Source organism: Sapajus apella, unplaced genomic scaffold (assembly GCF_009761245.1).
Source record: "Sapajus apella isolate SASKATOON/1434 unplaced genomic scaffold, GSC_monkey_1.0 scaffold4, whole genome shotgun sequence".
Classification (NCBI taxonomy): Eukaryota; Metazoa; Chordata; class Mammalia; order Primates; family Cebidae; genus Sapajus; species Sapajus apella.
Genome location: NW_022436944.1, coordinates 5,695,724 through 5,706,102, shown reverse-complemented (window position 1 = coordinate 5,706,102; position 10,379 = coordinate 5,695,724). Strand labels below are relative to the sequence as shown.

Below are 10,379 nucleotides of genomic sequence, written 5' to 3'. Positions count from 1 at the left end.
AGATGAAGTTATCTGTAGATCATGCAAGGGTAACTTTTTCTTATCACAGGGAAGACTTTCTTATTTTGCTTGTTTTAGTTTGTTGGGTTTTTTTTTTTTTTTTTTTTTTTTTTTTTTAGGAAAAGAGTAAAAATGTTCACTGGACTCTCACGTATAATCTTTGTGGTTTGCTGTGTTTGTTTTTTTTTTTTATCATAAGTTTAGTAAAATTGTAGGTAATTCTCCAAATGAACTTCTTCATTCTTATGTCCTCCAAGTAGAATTAATTGGAAGAGTCAAAACTATAAATAATTTTATTAGACAGTATCAAATTGTCACTCAAAAATTTTAAGTCTATTCAGGAGAGCATTATTTGACGTGTTTCATGTAATATAATTTAAACTAGTTAGCAGACATTTGGAGACTTTAACTAATTAATATTAAATATGTTAAAATCTTTAAAAATGTAAAAAAAAAAGTAAAAGTTGTGAAAGCAAAAGAAAAATCAAAACAGGCTGAAGTATAAGGAAATAAATAGATTAATATATAGCAAAGTTACCATTTCAAATCACTAAGAAAATGCTGTTTTATTAAATACTTAAAGGACGGACTAAACTAAGCAGCAAAACTTTACTCTTGTGTCAAATTCCAGTTGATTCAAACTTATGAGTCATAAAACTAAAATATAAAGAGTCAAAAGACAGCATGAGTAAAAATAAAACATGTTTTATTAATAAAAAAAGATGTTTGCAGCATGAGCACTAATGGTAAATTGATTTGATAAAATATAAATACATAAACATATAAATTTTGAGGGACCCAAACATTATTACCAAAGCAATATTTTTCTTTAAAAATTTCAAAAAATAGTAATTATGGACATTGAACGTGTAGTGTGTGCCTCTCATATTAAATTAAGTGATATAAGGAAGATACCTCCTCTAACACTGCAAGCTTTCTTATTAAAAGAAATGGATGGGGCTATTGTTGGATATAGTATAGTGAGTTAAGAACAAATATGAAAAAATAAAAAAAAATACGAGAGTCAGGCATATCACTTTGTAGGATCAGAAAATATTTCCAGGTGTGTGTAACATTAAGCCTGAGCTTACAGTAAATCAGAATTTGATAGTGTAAAATAAGCGAGGAAGATTATTTTAAACTAAAAAAAAGCATATGCATAGAACCCTATAAACAGATATTATAAATATATATCAACCAATCTCTCTATTCACTCCTCCATGTATCATCGTGCATCTGTATTTTAGTGAGGCAGTGCTGTGAAGTGATACCTAATTGTTATCACTCTTCTCTGGTATTCCCCTTACAATTCTGCCTATCTTTTAATCAGTAAACTTTGCAATCTCATTTTCATTTAGACTCTTTAAATTTCCATATTCAAGGTAACTTATACTTGGTCCCTTGATTTTATATTTTCATTATTTTATCTTTCTTGGCAATCTCATCTATTTTCTTTGACTTTCATTGCCATACAGGCACTTCCCAAATATCTTTTAGCCAAAATCTTTGTTCTATTCATCAAACCCTTTCCTGAGTATGTAAGAAATACCACAGGTACTTCAAATCAAGTTCACATCACAATAAACTCATCACTCCCTTCCCCTGCCACAGTGCTTTCAGCCTGTTCTCTTCTGAGGAATAGCATCACAACATCAAGCCTGATTGCTCACAATTTTCTTGACTCTTCACATTTCCTCACTCACCTAATGAATCAATCATTACTCTACAGATTTCATTCCTCAAATCTTTTAAAAATGTTCATATAATCTCTATTATTCTGCTATCATTATATCATTGCCTACTTATTTTCCTGTTTGGCTCCACTTCTGCCATTACTCATGCTACAGCTACAGGAATCTACAGCCAGATATAAATGTCATACTATTACTCTCTGCAGAAAAACCTCTAATGATCACCAAATTACATCATAATAATGTCTCCCAAATATTTTTTTACAATGTGTTGTCAAACATCATAACATACAAAGTACATGAACCATAAATATCTAATGTAATAAACAATTAGAAAATGAACCACCACCTGATCACTCTCTAAGATCATACAATTGCCACAACCTAAGAAGCTCCTGGATTGTTTTTTGTTTTGTTTGTTCTACCAAATAAAACCTCCTTCCAATTATGCAGAGGTAATTGCTATCCTGAATTTTGGAATAATATTTACTTGTTTTCTTTTCTAATCCCAACTATATATACCTCTCTGAATAATAAAATCTAGTATTACCTGATTGTAAACTTAGATCCTTTAACAACCATAGTAGAAATTTTTCATAATATCATTTTACCTCCTTGGACCTTACTGTCCTCTTTGAAACAAAGAAGTTGGACAAAGCTAGCATCTAGTATAATTATTAAGTTGTTTTTCTGTAAGGATCTAGCAGTTTCTTGAATTAGGCTGTTTTGATTTTGTTTTTCATGATTAGAAAAGCATTGCAAATACATATGTATATATATGTGTGTGTGTGTGTATATATATAAACATATATATATATATATATAAACATATATATAATTATGCAAGTTCTGGGGCACATGTGCAGAACATTCAGGTTAGATACATTTGTATGCACCTGCCAAGGTGGATTCTTGCATCCATCACCCCAACATCTACATTAGGTATTTCTCCTAATGCTATCCCTCCCTTAGCCCACTCCTCTGCTACCCTCCCCTAGTCCCCCACTCCCGGGCAGGCCCCAGTGTGTGATGTTCCCCTCCCCACGTCCATGTGTTCTCATTGTTCAACACCAACCTATGAGTGAAAACATGCAGTGTTTGGTTTTCTGTTCTTGTGTCAGTTCGCTGAGCATGATGATTTCCAGCTTCATCCATGTCCCTGCAAAGGACATGAGCTCAGCTGCTTTTTATAGAAACTGCCCAGTGTATATTCCTAATCAGTCACTTATTCATTCATAGCTTACTCAAAACATTTTCTTTTTTAACAAAGTGGTATTTCTAGGAAAGGTTAGCCGTTTTTTAAATTCTCTTCTGTAGTATTAAATTTCCCAGAAGTGCCTACAATTCTCACATTAAATTGTCAGACACAGATTAGTTTTCTCTGAAATCTCTCACTTCTAGAGTTCAACTGACTCTGAATAAAAAGAGACCAACCAAGCGGTGAGGCTATTTGCTGAATAAATGAAGGTGTCTCCTCACAAAGTAAAATTCTTAGTCTTCTTATAGTGATTTTTACTCAGTCACAGGAATGGTCATAGCTTTAACTTCTCACACCAATCCTATTGTCCATTCCATCTCTGAGTTTAGTTGTGGGCATTTGTCTACCAAGGGACCGCTCCATAAATAATCCAATCCTAAACAGGCATACTGATGGTCCCCCAACTATTTGCTCTCATAGAGCATGTAGGCGCACTTGTTCTCAAACATAGGTTTTTGAAATAATGTAATTTTAAGTAAAATGTGTTCCTAACAAATATGTTCTACACACATCTAAAACATTTAAAGGCAGTCTGCCATCAGATCTTATACCAAGAAAAGGGAAGTTAAATTTCAGTTATCTCTATTAGATTAGAGTCACATTAAATGTGGCTTTCAGACATCTAGTATCTGTCGATTACTCATTTAAGTTTTAACCAAATAGATGGTTACGTTCAGGATCTATTATCCATATGTTTACTAATCATGCTTTCTTGTTACCTTTCAAAGTAATCACTACTTTAAAAATTTTTACCTTTGCTGTATTTGTATTATATTTATCATGTTTGAGCATAATTTTCTTCTCGAACTTCGATTCTTTCATGAGTTCTTTAACATAAAATTTCCTTCAATTTTATGTGTATTCTAGTAATTTTTGGGTTTCTGAGACAGCCAAGTATAAAGGGGGAAGGTGCCTGGAGAATCTCCAGCTGGCCTGTGTACTGGGAGAAGAAGGTGGGTCCACAGAAGTTTATGCCATTTGCAAGGGCAAGAAGCCTGGCCTCTCCTGTTCCTGGGTGCTAACTGGGAATTCAATCTGTGAGGAGAAAAACCTGCTAGCAGGACTCTCACTTTGCTAGGAGTCCTTGTTTCCCTTTTTTTCCCACAATAAACCCTGCCTTTCTCACCCTTCAAAGTGTCTGTGAGCCTCATCTTTCTTGGTTGTGTGACAAGAACCCGAATTTTCCTACAACATTTCTTCTTTGAAATAGCTTACCCATATTGTCGCTATTTTAAAGATAATGCATTTTCCTTATGTGACTGCCTTTATTAATATTTTTCTTTTTCTTCCAAAATTTTACTATAATGTGCCTAGTTGTGGATTTCTGTTTATTGATTTTCCTTGCATTTTGCAAGCCTTTTATTTTTTTTTTTAATCCTACAGTTCAATCTTTTGTAAATTTTGAAAAAAAAAAAAAAGGCAGTATTTCTCCTAGTATTATAACTTATCTTTTTTCTTTCTTCTTAAACTCTAATTACAAGTATATTAGACTTTCACACCATCTTAACTTGTACTTGATTGTAATTTCTGTATTTCTTACATTCTGTTTTCCTCGAATGGCTTCACCTGCCTTGCCGTTTACTAATATTGGTTCTTGTCTAATAATTAATTAAATTTTTAATTTTAATTATAGCATTTTCTATTTTAGAATTTTTATTATATACCTGTATTAGTCCATTCTCACACTGCTAAAAAAGACATACCTGAGACTGAATAATTTATAAAGGAAAGAGGTTTAATTGACTCACAGTTCCACATGGCTGGGGAAGCTTCATAATCATGGTGGAAGGTGAATGAGAAGCAAAGTCACACATGGTGCAGGCAAGAGAGCTTGTGCAGGGGAACTTCCATGTATAAACCCATCAAATCTCCTGTGACTTATTTACTACTATGAGAACAGTATGGGAAAACTGCTCCCATTATTTAATTATATCCACATGGCCCTGCCTCTGACACATGGGGAATATTAAAATTTAAGGTGAGATTTGGTTGTGGATGCAGCCAAACCATATCAATATCTTTAGAAACACTCACATTTTCTTTTAGTTTGGTTCAAATTTTGCTACTTTGCTGGAACATAATTAGCATATCTATTTTAAACATTTCAATCTGATAATACTCAAATTCAAATCACTCCTGTGCCTCTTTTCCACAATACATTTTTATCTCTGTTTTTACTCACATGGTTTTGTTTTCTAGATGCCTTTTGATGTTGTTATTATTATTGTTTTGTTTTGTTTAAATTGGCTATCAGCCATCACAGTTAGATTTTGTATAAACACTGAACTGTGTCTTCTTCCTCCTGTGAAAGTTAGGTTTTCTTCTGTCAGTAATATAAAACAGAAGCAGAGTACTTTAATCCTGTAAAACACTGGTTTTCATTCTTTGTCACTATTAGTGTTTCAGTTTTCCCTTCTATTTTGTGAGTTCCGGATTCTCAACTGAAATCCTAGGGTATCTACCACACCATTCCACACTGGTATTAAATTCCAACCTCTTCTCAGCAGAGTACTTTTGGACATCTTATCTCAGCTCTTTAGCCTTTCTCCTTCTACATTACAATGGACTATTAGAGTCCAATTCTGATAATGTTAAAATTAGCAGCAGATAATTGCCTGAAGGAGATGGAGGCTGCATGTAGATTTTTAGGTCATTCCCATGATTTTCTCTTTTCTTCACATGCTCTCCCTTTTCCAGCCACTTTGACTAACCCAGTCTTCAGCTTTTGTGTTCCTCTGGACAGTGTGACTGCAACATTCTTTCAATACCTACTTTACCCCAGTAGGAATTGATAAGTGATTTCAGGAAAAATGCTGTGCTAAAGATGATGTGCACCTGCTTGTGATTCCATTCAGTCAGCACTAACACTCCCTCAAATGTTTCCACTGTTGGTTTCTCATAAATCCCTTTAAACAAGTATTTCTACATATCATCTTGATTTCACACGTGTTTACAGTAAGACAGATTCTCCGTCATGGGCAAACTAAACATTTCTGGGCATCTTCACTAGCTTTTCTGTCACAGCCAAACTATCCATTTGGGGAATCTTCATTAGCCACTATATCTCATTATAGCAGATCTCTAATTTCTGGTTTTTTAATGCCATAATTATTTAAAGTAAGAAAATTTCTAGCCTTACATTTTCCATCATTAATTTGTTTGTAAGTTGTACAATGACTTTATTTTTCTTTTTAAGTGTTCTTGTACTTTTTTGATTCATTTCAATATTCTATCCCTTATAGTTTAAAAAATTATTTGTTTTGTTTCTTGCATGATGTTCAATGATATCAATAGTTTTACCTTTCCCAAATTTTATCTGAATTTGTATTTTAAAAATATAACTCTCTTATGTTCTTACATTTTTCTTATTAGGACTGTAGAAGTGGTGGTGATTTGAAATTTTTTCTCGGTCATAAGAAATTGATTTACTTTACTTGGCCAATCTGTGTCTTTCATATACTAAGAAACATTGCTCATGAAATGATATCCCTGTTTTTGTAAGGCACAGGTGTTCTCTGGAAAACTGTAGGCAATTTTCTGTTAATTTATTTGATTCTATGAGAACAAAGATGAACTAGGTACCCAACCAGGGGTATCTAATTTTAAGAGTGTTTTCCAAATGTTATCTATAAATTCATTTAAATTTTTGTTCCATTTACAGCCCACTAGATTGTAAAATATGATTTTCCCTGTTAGAAGGTAAACTTTTCTATGAGATTGTGCAATATTTCTAGGTAAATTTATTTAGTTCTTAATGGCTAAAGTGATATCTAGGCCGTTTGTTTATAATTCAATAAGCATTTTCTCTCTCTTCACTTCAGAGTCTCAATACTTTCCAGAGGCCTGTTTTTCTGATGCAGATGCCAAATTAAAGAAAATACATTTTATATTTATACATACATACATATGCACACAAAATATATAGGTATATATTCACCCTATATTATGTATAAATATCTACAATATATAATGTATATATTTTCTGTAAATATATTTATATGTATTTGTATTTATGTGTAAATAATTTTTATATGCATCATATGCTCTTATACCTATTTCATCTTTTTTAACCTACATGAACCACTGCTATTTCTACAAATTGATATTCCTGATGAGTAAAATGGGTTTAGGGTTTTTATTCTATATCCATTTTGTATTCTGACTGCATGCCTGCACTCCTCCTAAATGAATGAGTTTTGATCCTTTGAAATTGCCTTCATTCCTTCTTCACCATACCTTACTGTAAACAGAGCAGATAAGCCTGGTGTGAGCTTCTTCCATTTCCTCTGACAATATCTTCCAAACTGTACCACATTTAGCCCTTATCTTCTGAAACTTACGGGATTCAATTGATCTTTTACTAGTTTCAGCACATGAAATATTTTGTTTTGATTCTTCGTAGTTGTGATAAAAATGATTACAGAATAATTTTAAAATATTTTCATGGACCCAAAACTTTTTAAAATCCCATAAATACTTTAAACTTCTATTTAATGTTAGGTTATATGCCATGACATATGCTAATAACAAAATAGTAAACAGTGTAATAATTTTTATTGTACAATAGACATTTATATTTTAGAACTAATAATTATAAAAATTATTTATAAAAATAATCCTAAATATGTTTTCTTTCTTGCTACAGTTTTCTTGATTTTGCTTGTGAGGAAAGCCAATTGACTAAGTTTTCCCAGAACTGTTAGTGTTCACTGATAAAGAAGGAAATGAGGTCAGAAGTCAAAATTTTCACTTCTGCTCAAATATATATTGCAAGTACCACAGAAAATTGTAACAATACATGCAAGACAGACTGGTTTTCAACATACAGAGAGCCCAGGCAAGAAGGGTTGAGTACTGAAGATCTACAGAGGTCAGACTGGGAGCACCACTATAGGAAGTTTGAATCTATCCACGCAGCTCTTTCCACCCACATCCCAGGCTCATCACTTCTTCCTGTTCCAAGCTGGCTTATCCATACACGGAATTCCAGGCTGCTCCATATATATTAATCCTTGCCCAGCTGTTTCACGAGGCATCTCCACAAGCCAAGCCACGACTCAAATTCTGTACAGAAAGTTGCCGTTGCTGTCAAAGAGCCCCTGCCCGCTCTGCGCTACTTTGCTGCGAAGTTACCCGCTCCCTCGCCTTCAACTCCGCCAGCTTCTGATCACTTGGCAGCCCACCATGGCCAGTCCTTCTGGTGCCCTCACAATCACTGGAGTACTTCTGCAGCTCTGCCTGATGACCCAGGGTTGCAAAATCTCTCTTCCAGGCCCTGGATTCCTTCATTCCTTCCCTTCCATCTCCTTGGTGTATTTTCCCTGTGAGTATTTGAATCTATTGCTTTCAAAGTGGTGCTGTTATTTCGGGTCTTTGGACGAGGCTTCATGCCCTGGCATAAGCAAAGATCCTAATACAGAGTGGCCCGCAGGGAGCAGTTTCGAGGCGTTCCCAGAGCCCTGGAGCTGCGGGAGCTAGGCAAGCCCAGCTTTCTTAAGGACTTTTTTTTTTAAATCCTGCTTCAGCTTCTGTTCCAATGTGGGTACAAACTTGCTTTTTAAACTTCTGCGCCTGGCACGGTGGCTCACACTGTAATCCCAGCACTTTGGGAGGCCGAGACGGGTGGATCACCTGAGGTCAGGAGTTTGAGACCAGGCTGGCCAATATGGTGAAGCAGCATCTCTACTAAAAATACAAAAAATTAGTCGTGCGTTGTGGCGGGTGCCTGTAATCCCAACTACTCAGGAGGCTGAGGCGGGAGATTCGTTTGAACCCAAGAGGTAGAGGTTTCAGGAGCGGAGATGGTGCCATTGAGACAGCGACACTGGTGGGGGGGGGAGGGGGGAAGCCTCTTTGGATCGCTTCAGTGCATCAGTGCTGACAGCAGAGCCTTCTGCCAGCCTAGGAACTGACCAGGACCAGGCACCTCCATTTGCCTCCAAATTTTCTGGAATCGGATTGCTTTTTTCCAGCGTTGCAGGGTGCTGGGGGAGAGAACCAATGGAGGAAGCCATGCATGGAAGCAGGATGGATGTTTGAAGAGCCTCAGGCTAAGTCATGGAGCGCTTAGCCCACTTCTCTTTGATCACAACCGGGCCATGTTGCCCCCTTAAGGCTGCTCTATACACCCAGAAAGCTAACCCCTAAAACAATAACTACCCTTAACCATGCCGAACTCTCTAAACTGGCAATGACATAGTGAAGGAACTATTAGTCATTAGTGAAGGAACCAGTGGTCCCAGGGTAGCCGAACACCTGGCGCTGGGCCCTGACAAGGGGTAAGAAGGAACTAGAGCTGCTATCTGGCAGGACCCCCAGTGCCAAGGGGACGCAGGGGAGCCAGGTGCTGCTTCAAGCTGAGGGCCAGGGAAAAGCAGTTACCTCTCCACTTCCTGCAGCTCTGGTTCCTCCGGCTCCCAGTGGGAATCAGGGTCAGGTTCCCGGCCAATAGGGCCTAGACCCGCCACCTACTGGGTCTCAAACCTGCAGCAGGCGATGCCAGCACGAATGCGCTCGCCCTTCTAGAGACTCAGGATAACCACCATGTCGACGCAAGCCAGACTTCAGCAGCCAAATTGGGTATATCCTTTGACAGAATGGATTTTAAAAGATATTACATAAGATGTTCTCCCTTTACTTATGCCATCTCTTTAAATTGCACATAAATGTACAAGATTATTCGCCAATAATTACTCAGGCAAAGCTTTGTCAAATCAAATTCAGAAACATGAAATAATGTTTCTGGTTCCATCTCCACTTTCTAATTTATTTGAAAAACGAAGTTATTTCCTCTGTTTTAAGGTTAAATTTGTTGCTCAGTGTTTCTTATTTGTACTCGCTCTTTTCATAATTAATCAAGAGCGCTCTCTGTCTTGCCATATTTAAATTGTAATATTCACAGGAAAAAAAACAAACAACTCCATTAAAAAGTGAGCAAAGGACTTGAACATACCCTTCTCAAAAGAAGATGTTCATGAAGCCAACAAACATACAAAAAAAGCTCAACATTACTAATCATTAGAGAAATGCAAATCAAAACCGCAATGAGATACCATCGCATGCCACTCAGAATGGTGATTATTAAAATGTCAAGAAACAATCAATGCTGGCAAGGTTGGGGAGAAAATGGAACACTTTTACACTGTTGGGAATGTAAATTAATTCAACCATTGTGGAAGACAGTGTGATAATTCCTCAAAGATCTGGAAGCAGAAATATCATCTGACTCAACAATCCTGTTACTGGGCATATACTCAAATATAAATCATTCTGTTATAAAGATACATCTCCATGTATGTTCACTGCAGCACTATTCCCAATAGCAAAGATATGGAACCAGCCCAAATGCTCATCAATGATAAACTGGATAAAGAAAATGTGGTACATATACACCATGGTATACAATGCAGTCATAAAAAGGAATGAGATAG

General features: G+C 36.0%; 1 pseudogene across 1 annotated transcript; it reads right to left on the bottom strand.

Annotated features, from left to right (window-relative positions):
• Positions 1-7,585: 7,585 nt before the first annotated feature.
• LOC116538961 lies at positions 7,586-9,494 on the bottom strand (annotated as a pseudogene). The gene is made up of 3 exons (XR_004263865.1): positions 9,331-9,494; positions 8,812-8,933; positions 7,586-8,520 (listed from the first exon to the last, which is right to left on the bottom strand). The product of XR_004263865.1 is annotated as a neugrin-like (transcript).
• Between the last annotated feature and the right edge of the window lie 885 nt (positions 9,495-10,379).